The sequence below is a fragment of the Erigeron canadensis genome, chromosome 4, assembly GCF_010389155.1.
Source record: "Erigeron canadensis isolate Cc75 chromosome 4, C_canadensis_v1, whole genome shotgun sequence".
Taxonomy (NCBI): Eukaryota; Viridiplantae; Streptophyta; class Magnoliopsida; order Asterales; family Asteraceae; genus Erigeron; species Erigeron canadensis.
Window position 1 is genome coordinate 6,607,201 of NC_057764.1, and position 22,867 is coordinate 6,630,067.

Consider the following 22,867-nt stretch of genomic DNA (forward strand, 5'->3'; position numbering starts at 1 on the left):
ACCTGACTAGTTTGTTTTGTGAAGTGAAAGACACTGGATTGATAACTGAGTGTTTATATTCTGGTTTCATTTCACAAGTAGAACCTAAGAATGTTAAGGCAACACTTCAAGATCCATGTTAGGTTGAAGCTATGCAAGAAGAATTAGCTCAATTTGAAAAAGTTGGAGTTTGGGAGTTAGTAGATGTGCCTAGAGGTTTTGCACCAGTTGCTAGGATTGAAGCTATAAAGTTATTTTTAGCCTATGCAAGTTTCAAAGGTATAAAGGTTTATCAGTTAGACGTTAAGAGTGCCTTCTTATACGGTGAAGTTAAAGAGGAAGTGTATGTTCACCAACCACCGGGGTTTGAAGATCCGAACTATCCATGAAGAGCATATCGTTTGGATAAGGCTCTTTATTGATTGCATCAAGCACCCAGAGTGTGGTATGAGAAATTGTCGGCACATTTGTTGACAAATGGTTTTACAAGAGGATCGATAGACAGCACATTGTTTATCAAGTGGAAGAAGCGAGATTATCTAATTGTACAAGTTTATGTGGATGGTATCATTTTTGGTTCATCTAATATAAAGATGTGCAAAGAGTTTGAAATGAGCATGAAAAATGTATTTGAAATGAGTGCTATGGGGGAATTACAATTTTTCCTCGGACTACAAGTAGATGAAAGGAAAGATGGATTCTATATTCACCAGTCTAAGTATGTCGATGACATTTTGGAAAGGTTTCAAATGCTAGAGTCCAAGACATATGGTACTCCTATTCAACAAAATCATGGTTTAGGGAATCTTGATCCGAAAGATGAACTTGTGGATGCAACTTATTATTGTGCTATTATTGGCTCATTGATGTATCTGACTGCTTCACGTCCAGATATTATGTTCGCTGTTTGGCTTTGCGCTAGATTTCAAGCTAGTCCAAAAGAGTCACATTTGACTGCAGCAAAACGTATTCTACGTTATCTTAAGGGAAACCAAGGGCTTGGTCTATGGTATCCTATGGGAGGAACGTTTGATTTTGTTGCATATACTGATTCGGATTTTGGCGGTTGTAACAATGACAAAAAGTCTACGACTGGAGGTTGTCAGTTGTTAGGAGGAAGATTAGTATCGTGGCAGTGCAAGAAGCAAACATTTGTTGCTCAGTCTTCATGTGAGGCAGAGTATATGGCTGCTGGTAGCTGTTGTTCCCAGGTATTGTGGATTCAGCAACAACTTCGTGACTACGGTATGGATTTTCTTGATACTCCTATTAGATTAGACAATAAGTCAGCTATAAACATTACAAATAACCCTGTCATGCATAAGGTCACCAAGCATATTGATGTTAGACATCATTTCTTGCGTGATTGTGCCCAAAAGAGGTTAATTCATTTGGAAAAGGTTATAACCGATGATAATTTAGCTGATCTGTATACCAAAGCATTTGATAAGACTCGATTTGAGAAGTTAATTCTTCTCAATGGGATGAAGAATGCTGATTCATATTAAATTTCTCAAAGAACTAATTTTGTAAGTTTGTGTCTGTAAATAGCTAAAGTCATAAAAATACAAAAAGAGTTCTTAGTGTCATAAAAACCATAAAAATGTGAAAAATGAGAAAATGACAAAAATATGGGAGAGATTTAAGTTAATGCTGTCAGATGATCAGAAGTGAGGATACTTAGCTTTTAAGTCTGCTTAATCGTAATATAACTGCTTAGTTCAGTGATTACAATTTGGGGTATATTGGTAGACACAAAGTAGCAAGGTTTCCTTAATCTGAACTTAATTTATACAATGTTATTGTGGGAAACATATTCAGATATATGGCTGAGAATGCTTGCTTTTCAGTAATGAATTGATTTAGTCCTAAAATTTTGTGAAAGATCTAGTATTACTATAATATTTGTTCAATGTGTAGGCAAAAGCCTCTACAAATCATGAGCATGAAAGTTAAATGTGATATTGTTTATGCAAATGAAATAAATGTTAACTAAGGGGCTAATATGGTCTTTGAGATTCGGACAAGTATGTCCTCGGGGTGTCTTTGTATACCTAGCCTACCTAAAGCTTCCAACTTGGGATAGGTTGTCAGAAAGTTCGCTACATGAGTCTCATAGAAAATCACGGGTTCCTTATAAATAATGAAATGCAAAAGCAAATAATTTAAATCACAAAGTAAAGTAAATTCTGTTATCTAAAAACTGTCTCATGATTTGTTTAAGGATGTCTTTGAATATGAATTGAATATTTTTTATCTTAGTGCTTGTATCAATTACGGAAGTATATCTGAATGTGGGTCACATAAGTTTGCAAACTATTCAGTGGCATATTAGGCTACTTGGGTTACATGGTGACTGTTCTTGGCCAGGGTATGTCGAAAGTGTCACAACTCAAAGGAAACTGGAAGTACCGAGTGTTTAAGAGGACAAATATACCGGTAATCGTGGTTGAGTCACTGTTCATAACTAATAATAAGAGAATTATTTCTCACTTGCAGGCTTATGTAAATGCTAATCTGATCTAATCTGCAGAAACTTAAAATTTCTTGTAAATAAATAAAGTAGTTTAGTTTTTATTTTATTTTTTTTTTAGTTTATTTTATTTTGTTTTCGTTTTTATTTTTATTTTTGTAATAAGTGTCAGTTTGTGTGTCAAACTAGTTCTTATTGCACGAGAGATTTGATAAGCATTAAATGTTATAATTCTTAGTGAATTATATAAGTCTTGTTGCTTACGGTATAAATGTTTAAAAGATGGATTTTCTAGTTAATACATAAGTTCTTTAATTTAGAAAATGAAATGTTTTGAAATATGAAAAGTCAAAATATTTTTGAATGTGTTTCAAGTAAATTTTTGAAATTTCAATTGTTTTTGGTTGATAAGTATGCTTGACAAAGATTGGACTTGCCTTAGATCTTGTAATGATTGCTAGGTTAAGATTTTGATTGTTTTGCATATTTATGATATTTTTATTGTTTTTGATGCATTGATGAAGTTTGTTAAGTGTGCAGGTTATAGATAATAAACTCATTTTAAATGATTTTGGCATTAAAATTTCAGATTGTGATTAAAGGCAAAATTGTTTTCGCTTGGTTATTAGAATTGCATTGCGACGGACAATAAAAGTTGCTCAAAAATTACAAGAACTGTGCTACAAGGAAGGATTGCCTTGTATTTATTAACCTAAGACTTAGTGTGATTGGTTACCATTGTATTATCAAGATCACAACCTAAGATGTAATGTGATAGGTTGTTGATATGATATTTTGATGTATTGTAATGCATTATACATTAAATATGTTTTAATGTAAGTTTGCATTTGTTGAGTTAAACATCAATAAAGAAATGATCGATTTTATGTCAAGATAATAATGTAAGATTTATTTGATACATTATTGTGGTAACAAGTTAGTACGGATGATCTACGATTGCATATTCGAGTAGATACAGGTTTTGGTAACGAGTATCTACAGGTTTATGTTTCTGGAACCTTCGTAATTTTTCCTTCTTTAGAATTCTGGAAAATTCACGAAATTTGGCTAAGGAATGAAGCTTGTGTGAATAAAAAATCTGAAAATTCGAAGTCATTCGTGCTGACGTCAGCATGCCTCGCGCTGACATCATCACGAAGCCCACGAACTAAGTGTTTGGCCCGGCCTACGAAGCTCCGAATATAAATATGGGTTTTACCTTTTCATTTATTATCTTTAATCGAAAATTAACCCTAATCAATCACACGAATTACTATCCTTCGTGCTACTATTCATCCGCCCCCTATTTCGATCGATTCCTTCTTTCTTCGTGTTATTCATCCAGATTTAATGGTATAATTCCAATCTAGGATGATTGATTGATGTTTTGACTATAAGAATTAACGATTACAAGTCGTTATAATGCCCGATTTTCAATTTTACCTGGAGAGGTCTCATGCACCTAATGTTGGGGATACTCCATTGGTTGCTGCTTTAAGAGCTTTTGGTTCTGAGATTCTAGTTTCTGTGTCTACTACTTCTGCTACTGATGTTGTTATTGGGGAGAGAAAGTTGAGACCAAAGTTTATTATTCGAGGAATTGGTTCTCGCGCACAAGTTGTTACTGAGGCTACAACTGTTACGATTCCTACTGCTCCGGAGTCTACAGTTCGTCAAGAGCCAGAGCCGACACTTGTTGCTCCTAGGCCTTCATCTGCTCCTATTCAGGCGACAGTTCCTGTTTCTACTGTCATGGGACGTCTGTTGGCTCCTCTACAAAGACCTTAGATGCCTCCCACAGGAACTTTCAGTGCTCGTATGCCTTCTTTTGAAGCTACAATGCCACCTCGGGCCTCTACATCTGATGTTGCTTCTACATCACGTCCAGTTGCTCTTGTTCAAGTGCAGTTGAGTCGTTTATTTTCTGAGAAGAAGATTTTGAGTTGAGGGTTACAGCTTTGGAGAATCAGCTAAAGCTCCAAGCTGCTAAGCATCAAGAAGAGATGGACATAATGACAACTCTTGTTCATTCTCTTGGTTCTAGACTTGACCAATTCTTGGCTCAAAGGGGAGATAAAAGTGGTTGTAAGGATGATGAGCTAGCTAAGAAGACAAGAAATGATGATCATGAAGATCAAGATCGAGCTCAAGATCCAAAACAACAACAACCAACAGATGGTGAGCCAGAAAATAGAGGTCAAGATCAAGATGCTGCTGCTGATGCTATAGATACAGAGACTGCAGATATTCAGGGGGAGTCGTCAAGACAAAGAGAGTCAGAGATTGCTGGTACAGCTGGTGCTAGTACTTCTAAGACTCAAGATAAAGGCAAAGCTGTGATGGCCGCTCCAGATGCAGATCCTGATGAACCAAATAATGATGATGAGGAAGATTCCAATTCAGGTAACTCCGATTCTAATTCTGATAGAATAGAAAGGGAGATTTGAGAAAATCTAGTGAATGATCCTCATAATCATATAGAAAAAGAAAATCTTAGCAAAGGAAAATCTACTCAGGATAGTGAGTCAACTAAGACTGATTCTACTACCAATGCCTCTACAGAGTCAGATTTGCACCCTTTAATTGTGCATAGACTAGAAAAGAGATCGGGTTATGATCCACAGGCTCATATGAGAGCTAGAGCAGAGATTATGGTTTATGATAATTATTATGATCTAGGATCACTTAGGGATCAAATGAAAGAACAGTCAGGGTTAACTCATACATCTTCAGAGTCAGAGTCAGATTCGGATTCAGATTCGGATTATTAACCTTAGTGCTAATGATTTTTGTTTTTGTAATAATTATAAGATAAATATGAATGTATTTTTTACATTATATTTATGATATAATATTATTGTTGTAAGTTAAAATAAATAAAGATTATAAGATAAATATTAATGTAATTGTTGCATTATATTTTAGATATAGTATTATTTATTTTAATTTCTTTTATGTATTTATACTATTTTATTATGTCTTGACTTATGATTTATGTTCTTTATCTTTGTATATGTAAATCGTTTGAATTGCAGATAAGTTTCAAAGGATTGGTGCATTGGACGATCTTGATGCAGAAGAAGATCTAGAAAGTATCAATGATGAAGATATGGAAGAAGGAGAGTTCATTACTTCAGAAGCTGATAGAAAAAGGTTGCTTGATATACCTTATGACTTTGATCGTGTCTTTAATGAAGATGAAGTCATTCAAGTTGAACCAATAGCTGAAGTGGAACATCTCAATCTCAATCCAATCAGAGACAGTCCAGATGAACCTAAGAATGCTGCAGGTATGAGATTTACTGTATATGCAAACATAGTTGATGAAGGACATGATAATATTTTTGATCTATACTGGAATATAGATGCTACGCGAGAGGTTGATTTTGGAAGATTTAATATACCTCCGGTGCAGCAAGATCATGAGTTTATTATTAATAGACTAATTCCAGGTTATAGAGGACATACTGGTTTGGTAATACGTGATACGTATAAGCCATCGATGTTTTGGGAGTTTATCTCAGACAAGGATGCACCCAAGTATTTCTCAGTGATACAAAGTTGGTTTTATGATCAGAGAATTGATTTATTTGTTATCAAGAGAAAAGAGGGATGCCAGTACATGTCAATGAGTCAAAGACATTTCCACTCTCTTAGAGATTCTGATATGATAGATTTGGGAAGACGATGGTTCGTTAATCTTCAGAGCAATGGACTTGCAGATTTCTACTGGAATAGATTCATAGATGAAAGAATTAGGAATTTCAGTGATAGAGGTCTGAAGCCAGAAGATAGGTTGATTAAGCCAACATCTTTAAAGAAGATTAAGAATCAATATGGCACATTTCATTTTGTCCAACGAAGGATTAAATGTGTTAAGAAGGTTCCCGCTATCAGATGGGATCAAGATATGCTAACAGAGATGACATTTTGGCAAATAGATATCAAGTCAGGCGAAGCATAGAAACAAATGTTGCTACGCATGTATGATCCAATGCAGGTTGTCAATTTGTCAAGAGGTGATCAGAGAAGACTTTTGGATACACCTTGTTCAGCAGTGGACTTTTTGAGAGTTGAAGAAAGGCGCTATCGCAACATTCTCGCACATTGTTTGCAAGAGAGAATTCAAGCGAATAGCACCAGACTTTTGTTTAATGGATAGCTTTGAAGTTCAAGTTTTGAAGACTTTAAAGAGATCTAGTTGCAATCGTCAAGGGGGAGTCTGTAGATGCAGATTCGTTGTGACAATCGCAACATCGATTTGATTATTGTTTATGTTTTAGGAACTATGTTTGTAATCATTTAAATAAGAACTTGTGTTGATATTTAATGATTACATTTGAACTTCAATATTATATCTGTTCGTGTTTTGTATTGTGTTTGTGTCTTATATATTGTTTTGCAGGTACAAGAACATAGAATCAAGGTTTATAAGTGTCGTAGAACACTTAAACGATGATTGGATGTTATGTACGAGCCAAACGAAGTCAAACAAAGCACTAAAGGGTCGAACCTCGTGCTGACGTCATCAGCATGAAGAACTGACCTCGTGCTGACGTCAGCACGAGGTATATCGATTGGTTGCTTAATTGGGCCTAATACGTAATTAAGGCCGAAGCCAACACGAACCCAATACCTATTAGTATAAATACAAAACCTAATCTACGGAATTAGGTTAATCTAGGTTAATCGTTTTTAATCCTTTTAAATCTTAGTGATTATACACTAATCAAGGTTATTTGTTCCTTCGTGTGATCTCCTACACGAACCACAAGCCTTATGCATCTCCTTGGGTTGGTTAATTACTTAATAATCAACAAAAGGCAATAGCAATCTAGTTATCTCAAGAGGATTCCGCACTCTTGACATAGCGAATCACATCTTATTACGATCCACGCAACAATAGGGCACCTTACACCGATAACCAATATAATGATCTTCCTTGACTGTGTTCTCTGCACAAAATGAAGGAAATTAGTTTTCTTCGTTAAGAACCCAGACCTTCTTTGTCCGAATTCCTCCCGAATCATCTCGATATGCAAATTCCCCATCCTCTTTTTCCCAAAATGTTATCTAATTGAGCTGAATCATCTTGATGTTTTTTCTTTCGAGTGTAATTAGATGATTCACCCGCATGATAACTCTGAGATGTCGATCTGAAATCACTTCTACTTTTTCTAGCAAAACGATCATAATAACTGCTGTGATATTCCATGGTCATAGTAGATGATCTAGCTCCAAATGAGTTCATGTGATATCCATTGCCATACTTGTTTAATCCTTTGCTTGTCGAAGGATAGTATGAAGAAATTGATTTCTTTTCTGACCCTCTTGATATTTTAGGAGATAAGGTGTGCATGGATAGTCTTTGAGAAGAACCAATAGGATTTCCAGTTAAATTCCTGTGTTGTTCATTCATCATATCATTTTCCTCCATTTTCTGAGAACAAGTTCTTAGATTTCTCGCATTAGGCCTAGATGAATTGTCTGAAGACTGATCATCACTGCTTGTATGCAGTCTAGTGTTTGTTTCCTTACTTGGACACTTAAAAGCAACATGACCCTTCTCTCGGCATATGAAGCATGAAATTCTCTTGATATTTTTCTTTCTCCCAAATTTTCTGACATTTTCTTCAGTAATGGGAATTCCATACTCAGTCATCTCTTCTATACAAGAGAGTCTTCTCAAAACTTCTTTCATTGTTTTCATAGGCTTTAATGGAGTAGACTTTGAGTGTCCCAAATGCAATGTCTCATCTTTTTCTAGAAAAACTCCTTTCCTAGTTGTTTCATAATCAATTCTGGAGGTTTCTGGAATCAGCTGAGGAACATTTTCATGATCCTTGTTCCATTTATGACATACATCATGCATTTGACTAACACTCACGATGTTTTGACTAGGATGCTCAACATGAAACACCTTGTCACATAGATTCGTGATGTTCACTTTACCATGACCCGTAACAATGCCTTTTGCAGATCCAGCAAAGTTCACCTGAACATCATAAATCTTAACAAAGTCTGACAAAACACCACTATCTCCAGTCACATAAATGTAACTACCTGTATCAATGTTCCACATGTTATCGGTCCTTTCTACCGAAACTTGACTCTTTGAGATAGTTAAGTCTGTCATGAAGTTCATCAGACTTGATAATGTCTTTTGAGCTTCGACTTTGTTTGAACAGCTCACAACTAATGATTTTTCTTGATCATTCAATGCTCTAGTATCATCACTTTCTAAAATTTCTGATTCAGAATCTGAGGATACATCAGAACTAATCTCAACAAGATAGGCATTATCGGCTTCTTCCACAATAGTACCTCAGTCATAAGATCTCTCCTGTTGCTGTACCACCAAAGCTCTTGATCCACTTTGGTTACTAGAGTTTGGACCTTCAGCTTTTAGACCTTGATGACTGTTTGATTGAGAAGAGTTACTAACATTTGAACTTGATCCTTGAAAAAATCTTCGTTGTGGAGCACCTGAAGGAGTTGCCGATCCACCTTGTTTGAAGTTTTAACGAGTCACTATTGACTTCTCATCCTTCTTAGGTCTCTGGCATTCCCTAGCATAGTGTCCAAATCCGTCACAATTGTAACACTCTATTTTTGACTTATCGAATCCAAGCTTAGAACCCACGACCTTTCGCCCTGTTCTTGATAAGAACCGTTTAGCCCAAAGAGTCAACATGGCCATTTGCAATTATAGATCCATCTCTTCAAGGTCCAAAGGATCAATTTGTTCATAGTCTTCATTAATAAGACTAGGGTCTTGAACCCTTCCTTGGATAAATTGTTCATATGATGTCACGAATGATGCAAGAACAGATAAGTGACTTTCCGCACATTTGACACTTATATGCTTGGTGGAACTAGCACTGGAGGTAGGATATTCACGATTGCCTGAATTGTTGCTCTGACTTGAAACAAGACACATATTCCCCTCAGAGTCAACAGTGATTCTTTGTAAGTCAACATCACTCTGGAATGCTTTTGTGCTTCCATCTGGGGAACCTGGACTTACATTGATCGTAGGCCTACCGTAATAAAGCTCGGGACTTACATTATTAGTTTCATTTCTTGTCCCCGACACTTAGCAACTATTTGAGTTAGAGACATGCCGCCGAAATCTACTTTCTCTTGCAAGGTGGTAATATAATGATTCCATTTTTCTGGCAAAGAGCTCAAAATTTTCTCAACCTTCTCTTCCTAAGAATACACAACCTCAAATGCTTGCAATTCTGCTAGCAAATGATAATATCGTGTAATTAGTTGATCTAAGTTTTCACTTCTTAACCCATTAAATATATTATACTGATGCTTTAGAAGGTCTTTTCTGTTCTTTTTAAGAGCTTCATCCCCTTCACAATGATTTTTTAATGCTAACCAAAGTTCTTTAGATGTCTTATATCCGTTAAATAAATGTAATATATCTTGAGGCAATGACATTTTTAAACATGAAAGTGCCTATTTCTCTACCTCATACAGTTTTTTATCGGATTCATTCATATCTTGATAAGCATATAATTTGGTAACACCACTATCCTCATATGTTAGGGCTTTATATCCTTCTGTCATACAAGTCCACATTTTAATATATGTGAATTGCATAAAGGATTCAAATCGACCGTTCCAAGAAAAGTATTGGTCAATGATCATCAGTTTGGGTGGTGAATTACCCTTACCGGTCTCATGATCCATTAGTATTAATTGGTTAAGGTAGTTTGCTGCCATTGTGTATGTGGTTCGACTTGGTTCGACTTAGAAACACGCAAATGACACAAGAACACGCAAACTGGGAATACTTAAATGAAACACGCAAAAGAGTAGGAACACGCAAATTCCTGGAACACGCAAAATTCAAGAAACACACAAAATTCAAGAAACAGACAAAATTTCAAGAACTCTCAAAGTTTCAAGAACAAGCAATAAACAGAAACACTCAAATGCCTTGGTAATATCGAAAAGCGCATGAAAGGTACAATGCTCAAAGAACACGCAAAGTACACTTTCAAGAACACGCAAAACACCACTTTCACACAATTTCTTAGATCCCGAGCCCGATTTTGCTCAAGGATGGACGAGATTATGAGAAAATGTTACTAGGATATAGATTAATAGATATTTGGCAACAAGTTCGAACCTTTATTTCAAAAACCGTGCCCAAAGACTGATTTTCACCTTAAATCACGCAAACAAAGGATACCGCAAAACCGTTGTCAATCTCTAACCAAGGTTACTAGAACCAGTGGCTCTGATACCAGTTGTAAGTCCCTCGGGTCTTGCACTCTTATATAACCGAGATTGACTTAAGGATATATCGAGGTGCGGAAAATCCTCAAGATACCCCACAGTTTATATATCAACCTTTGTGATGTTATGCGTGAAAGTAAACACTCGGGAACGACTCTCCGAATTCACCTTACCAAACACGATGGTAATCTAAATCTACGAGCCATTCGGGGGGCCAGGTGTGTGTTTGTGGTTCGTGCATGAGACGAGTATTACCCCCAATACAAACCGTGCGTGTTTCTTGGTTTTCTCTCTCTAGGATTTGCTCGTTTCTCTCTCTACACTCTTGTTAGAACACGGATAAACACACACCCTATTTATAGGTAAGGACCTGGAAAACGCATATAGCAGTTTGCGTGTTCTTAAACACGTAGGCCCATGCGTGTTTCTAGGCCCAAGGCCCATTAGGGTTTTGGCCTGTTTGCGTGTTTTCCTGAACACACAAACCATTTGAGAGTTCTTGAGAACAAGCATACTTTCTGCGTAACTTACAGCGGTTGAAACGTTGTCGAACGCTAATGCTGGTGTTGCGTATACTTACAGCAATAAGAGCATTAGTTGAGTTAATGTCGGTGCTGCGTCTTGACAGTAGTAGGGACATTAACTCAGAGTACAATGTCGGTTCTGCGTCTTGACAACAGTAAAGACACTTACTCACTATATCCTAAGTGTTATTTGAGGGTTCTTAGGAATGAGCAAAAGTTTTGCTTGTTCAAAGTAAGAACACTCAAATGGTCATTTGAGAGTTTCTAAGAAACAAGCAAAAATATGCTTGTTCTTAAGAACTCTCAAATGGTTTGAGAGTTTCTGTGGAAACAAGCAAAAGTATGCTTGACTACAAAAACACTCAAACATTTTGTGTGTTCAGGGAAACACGCAAATGGCCAAAACCCTAATGGGCTTGACAAAGGAACACGCAAAGCCCAAAGGACTTGCGTGTTCAGGAACACGCAAAAGGGGATTTGCGTGTTTCCAAAGTCTTGCCTATAAATAGTGGGTGTGTGTATGTGTGTTCTAACAAGAGTGTAGAGAGAGAAACGAGCAGATCCTAGAGAGAAAAACTTAAGAACACGCATGGTTTGTCTTGTGGGTGATACTCGTCTCGTGCATGAACTGCAAACACACACCCGGCCCCCCAAACAGCTCGTAGATTTAGATTACCATCGTGTTTGGTAAGGTGAATCCGGAGAGCCGTTCCCGAGTGTTTACTTTCATGCATAACATCTAAAAGGTTGATATATAAACCGTGGGTTATCTTGAGGAATTTCCGCACCTCGGCATATCCTTAAGTCAATATCGGTTAGATAAGAGTGCAAGACCCGAGGACTTACAACTGGTATCCAGAGCCACAGGTTCTCGTAACCTTGGTTAGAGATTGACAACGGTTTTGGGGTATCCCAAGTTTGCGTGATTTAAGGTGAAAATTAGTCTTTGGGCACGGTTTTTGAAATAAAGGTTCGAACTTGTTGCCAAATATCGATTAATCTATATCCTAGTAACATTTTCTCATAATCTCGTCCATCCTTGAGCAAAATCAGGCTCGGGATCTAAGAAATTGTGTGAAAGTGGTGTTTTGCGTGTTCTTGAAAGTGTACTTTGCGTGTTCTTTGAGCATTGTACCTTTCATGCGCGTTTCAATATTACCAAGGCATTTGAATGTTTCTGTTTTTTTGCTTGTTCTTGAAACTTTGAGAGTTCTTGAAATTTTGTGTGTTTCTTGAGTTTTGTGTGTTTCTTGAACTTTACGTGTTTCTCAGATTTTGCGCATTCCTGGAATTTTGCGTGTTCCTGGAATTTGCGTGTTCCTACACTTTTGCGTGTTTCATTTGAGTGTTCCCAGTTTGCATGTTCTTGTGTCATTTGCGTGTTTGTAAGTTGAACCACATACACAATGGCAACAAACTATCTTAACCAACTAATACTAATGGATCATGAGACCGGTAAGGGTAATTCACCACCCAAACTGATGATCATTGACCAATACATTTCTTGGAATGGTCGATTTGAATCCTTTATGCAATTTACGGATATTAAAATGTGGACTTGTATGACAGAAAGATATAAAGCCCCAACATATAAGGACAGTGGTGTTACCAAAGTATATGCTTATCAAGATATGATTGAATCCGATAGAAAATTGTATAAGGCGGAGAAAAAGGCACTATCATGTTTAAAAATGTCATTGCCTCAAGATATATTACATTTATTTAACGGATATAAGACATCTAAAGAACTTTGGTTAGCATTAAAAAATCATTGTGAAGGGGATGAAGCTCTTAAAAAGAATAGAAAAGACCTTCTAAAGCATCAGTATAATGTATTTAATGGGTTAAAAAGTGAAAACTTAGATCAACTAATTACACGATATTATCATTTGCTAGCAGAATTGCAAGCAATTGAGGTTGTGTATTCTGAGGAAGAGAAGGTCGAGAAATTTTTTAGCTCTTTGCCAGAAAAGTGGAATCATTATATTACCACCTTGCAAGAGAAAGCAGATTTTGGCGGCATGTCTCTAACTCAAATAGTTGCTAAGTGTCGAGGACAAGAAATGAAACTAAAGAGGAAGGAAGCAGGATATGATAATTCTCAAATTCCCGAGCTCTATTACGGTAGGCCTACAATCAATGTAAGTCCAGGTTCCCCAGATGGAAGCACAAAAGCATTCCTGAGTGAAGATGTTGACTTACAGAGAATCACTGTTGACTCTGAGGGGAATATGTGTCTTGTTTCAAGTCAGAACAACAATTCAGGCAATCGTGAATATCCTACTTCTAGTACATGTTCCACTTCTCCTATAAGTGTCAAATGTGCGGAAAGTCACTTAGCCGTGTTAGGTCCAGATTTACGGGACTCGCTCCAGACGAAGATATGTTTACTGGACTTTGTCCAGATAAAGAGTCTGGAGCCCTCTGAAGATTTGTCCAAAAATTATGTGAAGACCAGTGAACAACTTACTTGTACAGGAATCTGGATTCCACCAGATTTGTTCATTGGACTTCTCTCCAGTCAAAGATCATCTCACTGAAGAACATTCTCACTGAAGTCTGAAGAAAGAAGTCTGACAAAATAGCGGAGCTCACTGGAAGACTTACCAGATCTCCTGACTGAAGTCCTTGACAGTGTTCTAGACCTTTCAAGTCTGAACACTGATTACGAGGAATTGACTTTAATGCCTTTACACGCTTTTATCCGGACAACCCTTTTGTCCTTTGTTAAAAGCCTTACACGCGTGTAAAGATGGTTGGTTATTTACAAGACAAGTCACTTTCAAGTGACTTTATTCTTATACTTTAATCAAAGCATTTAAGGAATTAAAGTAGTTTCCTTAAATGCTTGTAACCATATTTTGTACGGCAAAAATATATTTTAATATTGTTTTTGCCTATAAATACCAAGTCACTTTCCTCGTCCAAATTACATACTTTTGCAATTTGGTGTCTTTGCTCAAATACTCTTGATCTAAACAGTTATACTTGTAATTCATAGGTTGTTTAGATACTTACTTTGTAATATCTTGTTCCGCAACAACCTTGTATTTTATTTATCATCAATAAATAAAATACACTTGAAAATTACATTGTGTCTCACCATTTACTTTACTTACTTATCTTTATATTGCTTAAATACGTATTACTCTATATGTATTCTTGCATTTATATTTAGTGTAATACTAGTCCAATCTAGTGCTTACTTGACGTTTCATACTAGTCTTATCTAGTGATTACTTGACTTGTTGTATTCTACACTTGTAGGTTAAACCATCGAGTGAGGGACTTCACAATCCGTTCTTGCGTCATTCGTGGCATCATATGAACACTTTATCCAAGGAAAGGTTCAAGATCCTAGTCTAATAGATGAAGACTATGAGCAAATTGATCCTTTGGACTTAGAAGAGATGGATCTACAATGGCAAATGGCTATGTTGACTCTTTGGGCTAAACGGTTCTTATCAAGAACAGGGAGAAAGGTCGTGGGTTCCAAGCTTGGCTTTGATAAGTCAAAGATAAAGTGTTAAAATTGTGAAGGACTTGGACACTTTGCTAGGGAAAGCCAGATATCGAAGAAGGATGAGAAGTCAATTGTGACTCGTCAAAACTTCAAACAAGGTGGATCGGCAACTCCTTCAGGTGCTCCACAACGAAGATTTTATCAAGGATCAAATTCAAATGTTAGTAACTCTTCTCAACAAAACAGTTATCAAGGTCCAAAAGCCGAAAATCTAAACTCTAGTAACCAAAGTGGGTCAACAGCTTTAGTAGTTCAGCAGCAGGAAGGATCTTATGACTGGGGCTCCATTGTGGAAGAAGCCGACAATGCCTATCTTTCTGAGATTAGTTCTGATGTATCCTCAGATTCTGAATCAGAGATTTCAGAAAGTGATGACACTAGAGCTTTGAATGGTCATCAAAAATCAGTGGTTGTGAGCAGTTCAAACAAAGTCGAAGCTCAAAAGACATTATCGAGTCTGATGAACTTCATGACAAATTTAACTATCTCAAAGAGTCAGACTTCGGTAGAAAGGACCAATAACATGTGGAACATTGATACAGGCAGTTCCATTCATGTGACTGGAGATAGTGGTATTTTGTCAGAGTTTGTTAAGATTTTTGATGTTCAGGTGAACTTTGCTGGATCTGCAACAGGTATTGTCACATGTCATGGTAAAGTGAACATCACAAATCTATGTCTTGACAAGGTGGTTCATGTTGAGAATCTTAGTCAAAACATTGTGAGTGTCAATCAAATGCATGATGCATTCCATAAATGGGACAAGAATCATGATAATGTTCCTCAACTGATTCCAGAGGTCTCTAGAGTTGACAATGAATCAACAAGCGGAGGAATATTTCTAGAAGAAGATGAGACATTGCATTTGAGACACTTAAAGTCTACTCCATTAAAGCCTTTGAAAACAATGAAAGAAGTTTTGAGAAGACTCTCTTGTATAGAAGAGATGACTAAGTATGGAATTCCCATTAATGAAGAAAATGTGAGAAAATTCGGGAGAAAGAAAAATATCAAGAGGATTTCATGCTTCATATGTCGAGAGAAGGGTCATGTTGCTAGTAAATGTCCAAGTAAGGGAACAAGCACTAGGTCACGTACAAGCAGTGATGATCAGTCTTTAGGTAATTTATCCAGGCCTAATGTGAGAAGTCTGAGAACTTGTTCTCAGAAAATGAAGGAAAATGATATGATGAATGAACAACACAGGAACATAACTGAAAATCCTGTTGGTTCTTCTCAAAGTCTATTCATGCATGCCTTATCTCCAAAAAAATCAAGAGGGTTAGAATAGAAATCAATCTCTTCAAACTATGTTTCATCAAGTAAAAGATCAGAAAAGTATGGCAGTGGATATCATATAAACTCATTCGGAGCTAGATCATCCACTATGCCCATGGAATATCACAGTAGTTATTATGATCGTTTTGCTGGAAGAAGTAGGAGCGATTTCAGATCGACATCTCTGAGTTATCATGTAGGTGAATCATCTAATCACACTCAAAGGAAGAAGCACCAAGATGATTCAGCTCAATTAGATAATATTTTGGGAAAAGGAGGATGGGGAGAATTTGCATATCGAGATGATACGGGAGGAATCCAGACAAAAAAGGTCTGGGTTCTTGAAGAAGAAAACTAATTTCCTTCATTTCGTGCGGAGAACACAGTCAAGGAAAATCATATTATCGGTTATCAGTGACTAAGTTCTGGGCACAGTTTCATTAGATTACATAGTGGGTTATCGTACTTCTTTTGTTTTTTCTTTTATTGTAAATCATGGTGCAAGTCTCAAAAATGTTGATTTATAATTTATTTATAAAGGAACGTTTGTCGAGAAAAATGAGTATGTATATAAAGTTTTACTTTATTTTATGCTTGTTAATAAATTATTTGCGATGACATAATTATTAATTTAATGGATGTTATCCTCTGATGAATATGCAATGATGATTTACTTATGATAGTTCCACTAAGAATTTTGATTGATCACGTTTTGAGTTTCTAGTCCAGTTGACTGGAATGAGAAACCCTTAATTTCTATCTTTCAAGAACCATCCTATGTTCAGAAAATGCAATACAAATATATAATAATGGTTAAAGAGGGAGTCCTTATTGCAAGAGAAATGACTATCAAGTATGGCATTTAAGTTAACTCATTTGCTATATCCGATCTCTTGAGTAGTAATTGCTTCTTCTAGAACCTAATGCATGTATCTAACTAAGCATGCTTATTCTAAGGTTGATTAGAGTAACTTTATCTCTAAAGACTAATGTGATTGAATTTTAAAGTTCATGCTCAGTATGGTATATTGCATATGTCGGACTAAGCATGACTATTATAAGATTGATTGGAGTGATTTTGAGTATAAAATCACTGTGATTGATTTTGTACCTTTATGCTCCGTAAGGCATATCGCAAGGACAGTATTAAGCATGACTATTACAAGATTGGTTAGAGTGATTCTGATTCAAGAGTCACTGTGATTGATTTTGTGACTTTATGCTCCGTAAGGTTCTTGCTCAGAGTAAAAAGGTTCTATTGCACGAGAGACAACAATAATTAGGGTTTTTCGGATTCCAGAGGGACTAGCAGATTGTGTTCTTGGTGAACGCAAGACAAAAATGCATCGTGACAAGGAAGAAGTGTAACCTAAAAGACATGAATTTAAGTGTGTTTAGCACACCTTAGATTAGGTCTTTTATGCAAATTGCACGGAAAGTTAAGTTATGATACTTAAGGTTTCGGTCAAAATGGGTCAAACGGAATCATTTAGTTGATGTATTTGACAGATATTTTGATTTCCAATTTATAAAGAATAATTGAATAGAACATGCTTATTGTATGATATAACTTGATGATTGTTTAGATTCTAATCTTAATTGTGAGAATCTAATGTGTGTCATCAGTTAAATCTGTTTAAGTATATTCGGAATTCTTTTATTTCTTTTTGAGGTGAATGCATTAGCTGCATAGATCTCATGAGTTCACTGATGTGGTTGCAGTTTTATTCATTTTATCTGGATGTGTGTTAACCGACAAAATGAAAGATCTCTAAAGTGTATGAAATTGAGTCTATCCAGTCCGGAATGGAGAAAATTCAAGCTTAAAGTGGAAGCAGAATACACTTACGCATCAACAACTCAGCTAAATTCAGACGAAGACAAAAATAATGATGGAGAGATTGTTAAAGGGTGATCAATCTTGTATCATTTATCTTTGTTGTATTTGAATTTATTATACAGCATTGTGTGTGTCCAATGGCTGTCATAGTCAACACTTAAAGATGGTGAATTAAATTTTATTAATTATTGACATAATGGGTCATAATTTAATAATATTTACATTGCAAGATAGTTAAGTGACGACAATTGTAAAGAATTTTTTTATCAAGGAAAATATGACAATTTTGGTATGAAAAAGTGGTTCATATCGGTATTATCTTGTTCTTTAAAGAATTCTTATCGTTAATCATATTGTAATCAAATGGGATTAATTTTTCATACTTCACATTAGATTGATTTACGTGTTTGTGCCAAGTGGGCCTCTATATGCGCATTTCATCTAGTTGGACCTATATGCGTGTTTTATCAAGTGGGCTGACATGCATGTTTTGGTAGAATGGGCCGATATGCGTGTTTAGTCAAGTTGATAACATATGCGCGTTTCTAGTGGACTAGGGTTTGCGTGCTTGTTTGGATATAAAAGGAAAATAACACACATTTTTGTATTATCCGAAAAAATACATTTGCGTGTTCTTCCTTTCCTTCCATTTGCACGTTCCCTGTCACTATTCACGCTCCTTCTTCGATTCATATCACTTGTTTGTTGCGTGTTTTTGTAAATCAAAACAAATTCATTAACACTTTTTAAACTAAGGTACATGATTAACAAGATTTCTAAGTCCAGATTTCGAGTTGAAATGTCAAGATTTAGGGTTTTATTTTTGTAAGGTACCCTATTGTCACGTGGATCGTAATAAGATGTGATTCGTTATGTCAAGAGTGCGGAATCCTCTTGAGATAACTAGATTGCTATTGCCTTTTGCTGATTAATGAGCAATTAATCAACCTAAGGAGATGCACGAAGCTTGTGGTTAGTGTAGGAGGTCACACGAGCAACAAGTCAAATGAATTCGTAAATTCGTGAACAATTCCCTAAAAAGATCTACCTAATTTCGTAGATTAGGTTTGTATTTATACTAGAAGAGTATTGGGTTCGTGTGGGCTTCAGCCTTAATCAAGGATTAAGCCCAAAATAAACAACAACCAATCTACCTCGTGTTGACATCATTTTGATCATCAGGTTGATCATCAGGATCTGCATATGGATCAGCCATCACAACTTTACCTTTATCTTGAGTCCTAGAAGTACTAGCACCGGCTGTACCAGCAATCTCCGAATCTCTTTGTCTTGGCGACTCCCCCTGAATATCTGCAGTCTCTGTATCCATAGCATCACCAGCAGCATCTTGACCTTGACTTCTATTCTCTGGCTCACCAATATCTGGTTGTCGTTGATTTAGATCTTGAGCTCGATCTTGATCTTCATGATCATCATCTCTAGTCTTCTTTGTTAGCTCATCATCCTTACAACCATCCTTATCTCCCCCTTGAGCCAAGAATTGGTCAAGTCTAGAACCAAGAGAATGAACAAGTGATGTCATTAAGTCCATCTCTTCTTGATGCTTGGCAGCATGGAGCTTTAACTGCTTCTCCAAAGCTGTAACCATTATCTCTAACATCTTCTTCTCAGAAAACAAATGACTCAGCTGCACTGGAACAGGAGCAACTAGACGTGACGTAGAAGCAACATCAGATGTAAAGGCAGGAGGTGGCATCGTAGCTTCAAATGAAGGCATACGAGCACTAAAAGTTCCTGTGGGAGGCATCTGAGGTCGTTACAAAGGAGCCAACAGACATCCCATGATAGTAAAAACATGAACTGTGGCCTGAATAAGAGCAGACGAAGGCCTAGCAGCATTTGTCGGCTCTGGCTCTTGACGAACTGAAGACTCCGGAGCAGTAGGAATCGTAACAGTTGTAGCCTCAGTGACAACTTGTGCGCGAGAACCAATTCCTATTATAATAAACTTTGGTCTCGACCTTCTCTCCCCAACAGCAACACCAGCAGAAGTAGTAGACATAGAAACAGGAACATCAGAAACTGAAGCTCTTAAAGCAGCAACTGATGGAGTATCACCAACATAAGGTGCATGAGACCTCTCCATAGCAACTTGATACGTAGCAAAATCTCTATCAAATTCAGCTTGAGATCGCTGAGAAGTTGGAAGTCTCTCCACAGCATCAACTCCTTTTCCTTGTCTTCTTCTTCGCTTCGGTAATCTTTCAACCTCTTCTGAGTCATCTTCTGAGTCATCACCAGCATTAACAGTAACTAGTAGCTCAGAAGGACCAACATCATCACTAATTGGAGCAGAGGTAGAAATAGAAACTCCAGAAGTTGGTGGCACAAAATTTGCAGGATCATCAATATCCTCCATAAGAGCATTCATATCTGGATCATGCTCCAGATCTCCAGCATATAGAGGAACATCATTAAGTCCCTCAAATTGATCAGCTCGCTCTTCCTGAGGTTCTTCTTGAGCCTAGTCATCACCAGCAGCAGCAGCACCAACGGGTTCATCATCTTCCCAACCTTTTCTAGGAGCAACATAGTTAGGATCAATCAAATGTCCGAACAAAGGTGGATTATCATTATGTACCGGAACATTTCTACCCGACAAGTGCTTCATACTTTCAACAAATGCCTTATAAGTAAGACGACCTAAATTGAACGTAGGACCGTCAAATGGCAATTCAGCGGCAAAGTGATGAATGATTATCATCACAAATCTTGGAAACAGAAAGAATTTCTTAGCGTTTCCAAACACTCTCAACTGCTTAACGAAATTATCATATATGTACTGAGAAAAGCTGTAGGGCTTGTTCAACACAAGAGCAACCATCTGAGAAGCAGTAAAAATGTTCAACTGATCATGACCTGCACTCCGATGACTAAGGGACCTCAATAAGTAGTAGGCAAGCAATCTCCATTTGCCTAGAAGACGATTCTTGCAATTAGGATGAGTAATATCACCAACATATCCCATACGCCTGAGAGCACCGTCACAAAATCTTTCTTCAAACTCACAGGACCTTGCTCCATATCATCAGTACCTAAGTCCAAAATAGTCCTTAAGTCTCCAGCAATAAACTGAATGTTACGTCCAGCAACAGTAGTGCAAGTCATAGTATGATCACCAACTTGCACCAATCTGGCTGAGTTCCAGAATTCAGTAATAAGACTTATGACCAACGGAGGATTCTCGGTCAAAGCAAAACGAATAGGAGAGCGTGCTAGATACTGGAGGACACCGTGAAACTCTGGTGTACATCCCGATTGAGTAATGCTGAGATCAATTGCAACCTTATGTTCTTTGACAAACACGCGAGCACCTTGTCCTGCCATACCTGCACAAAACAAACGAAAAACGACAAGAAAAACAAAAGTTAGAAATAATAAAATTAGGTTTTTCACATCTACTTTGTGGTGACATCATCACGAGGTAGAACCTCTTCGTGTGACGTCAGCACGAGCTCCATATGAAACCCAGAATTTTCGAACTAAAAACATCTCCATTCAATATTAAAACTGACCAAAATCAGAGAATAACATCAACTTGGACTTGTTTTTATGCAATGTATGCCCAAAAATTCAAAAAACAAAACGAATTCGATGAACACAAAGTGATTCGTGTTCTTTGTATTCTTCGTGTGAATAGTGACCGAATCATAATAACTTCAATTAATCTTGATTTTAAGTATGTTAATGTGACCTTTTGTTAGATTTAAGGTGTATAAACATCAATTAATTCAATTTTAAGTCCAATTTTAAGTCCAAATCATCAGAAATTGAAGATTAAATTCTTGGTTCGTCCTAGTTACTTTTCACGTGAAGACAATTTAAAATTTGGGCATTATAACGTCATGAAATCGTTAATTTTCATAGTTAAAACATCAATAATCTATCCTAGATTGGAATTATACCAACAATCCTGGATGAAAAACACGAAAAGTAGATGAAATCGATCGAAAAGAAAACGAATGAATAGTGGCACGAACGAGACGAAGTTCGTGTGGTTAGTTAGGGTTAATTTTCGATTAAAGGTAATTAATGAAAGGTTAAAACCCATATTTATATTCGGAGCTTCGTGGGTCGGGCCAAACACTTAGTTCAAGGGCTGCGTGATGATGTCAACGCCGAGGCATGCTGACATCAGCACGAACGAAGTCGAATTTTCAGCTTTGAATTCACACGAATTGCTTTCCTTAGCCAAATTTTGTCAGTTTTTCCAGAAAACTATCATAGAAAAATTACAAAACTTCCAGAAACATAAACCTGTAGATACTCGTTACCAAAACCTGTATCTACTCGAATATGCAATCGTAGATCATCCGTACTAACTTGTTACCACAATAATGTATCAAATAAATCTTACATTATTATCTTGACATAAAATCGATCATTTCTTCATTGGTGCTTAACTCAACAATGCAAACTTACATCAAAACATATTTAATGTATAATGCATTACAAATACATCAAAATATCATATCAACAACCTATCACAATACATCTTAGGTTGTGATCTTGATAATACAATTATAACCTATCACACTCAATCTTAGGTTAATAAATACAAGGCAAGCCATCCTTGTAGCACGTTTCGTGCATAGATTGTTGTCCGTCTCAATACATATAAAATCTGCAACCTGCACACTTAACAAACTTCATCAATGCATCAAGATCAACAAAAATTATAGATATGCAACACAATCAAAATCTTAACCTATCGATCAAAATTCTAAGTCAAGTCCAATCTTTGTCAAGCATACTTATCAACCAAAAACAATTGAAATTTTAAAAAAATTTACTTGAAACACATTCAAAAATATTTTGACTTTTCAATTTCAAAATTATTTCATTTTCTAACGTTAAACAATTTATGTATTAATTAGAAAATCCATTTTTTTAAACACTATACCGTAAGCAACAAAACTCATATAATTCACTAAGAATCATATAACTTCCTACAGAATCATAAGAACTAGTTT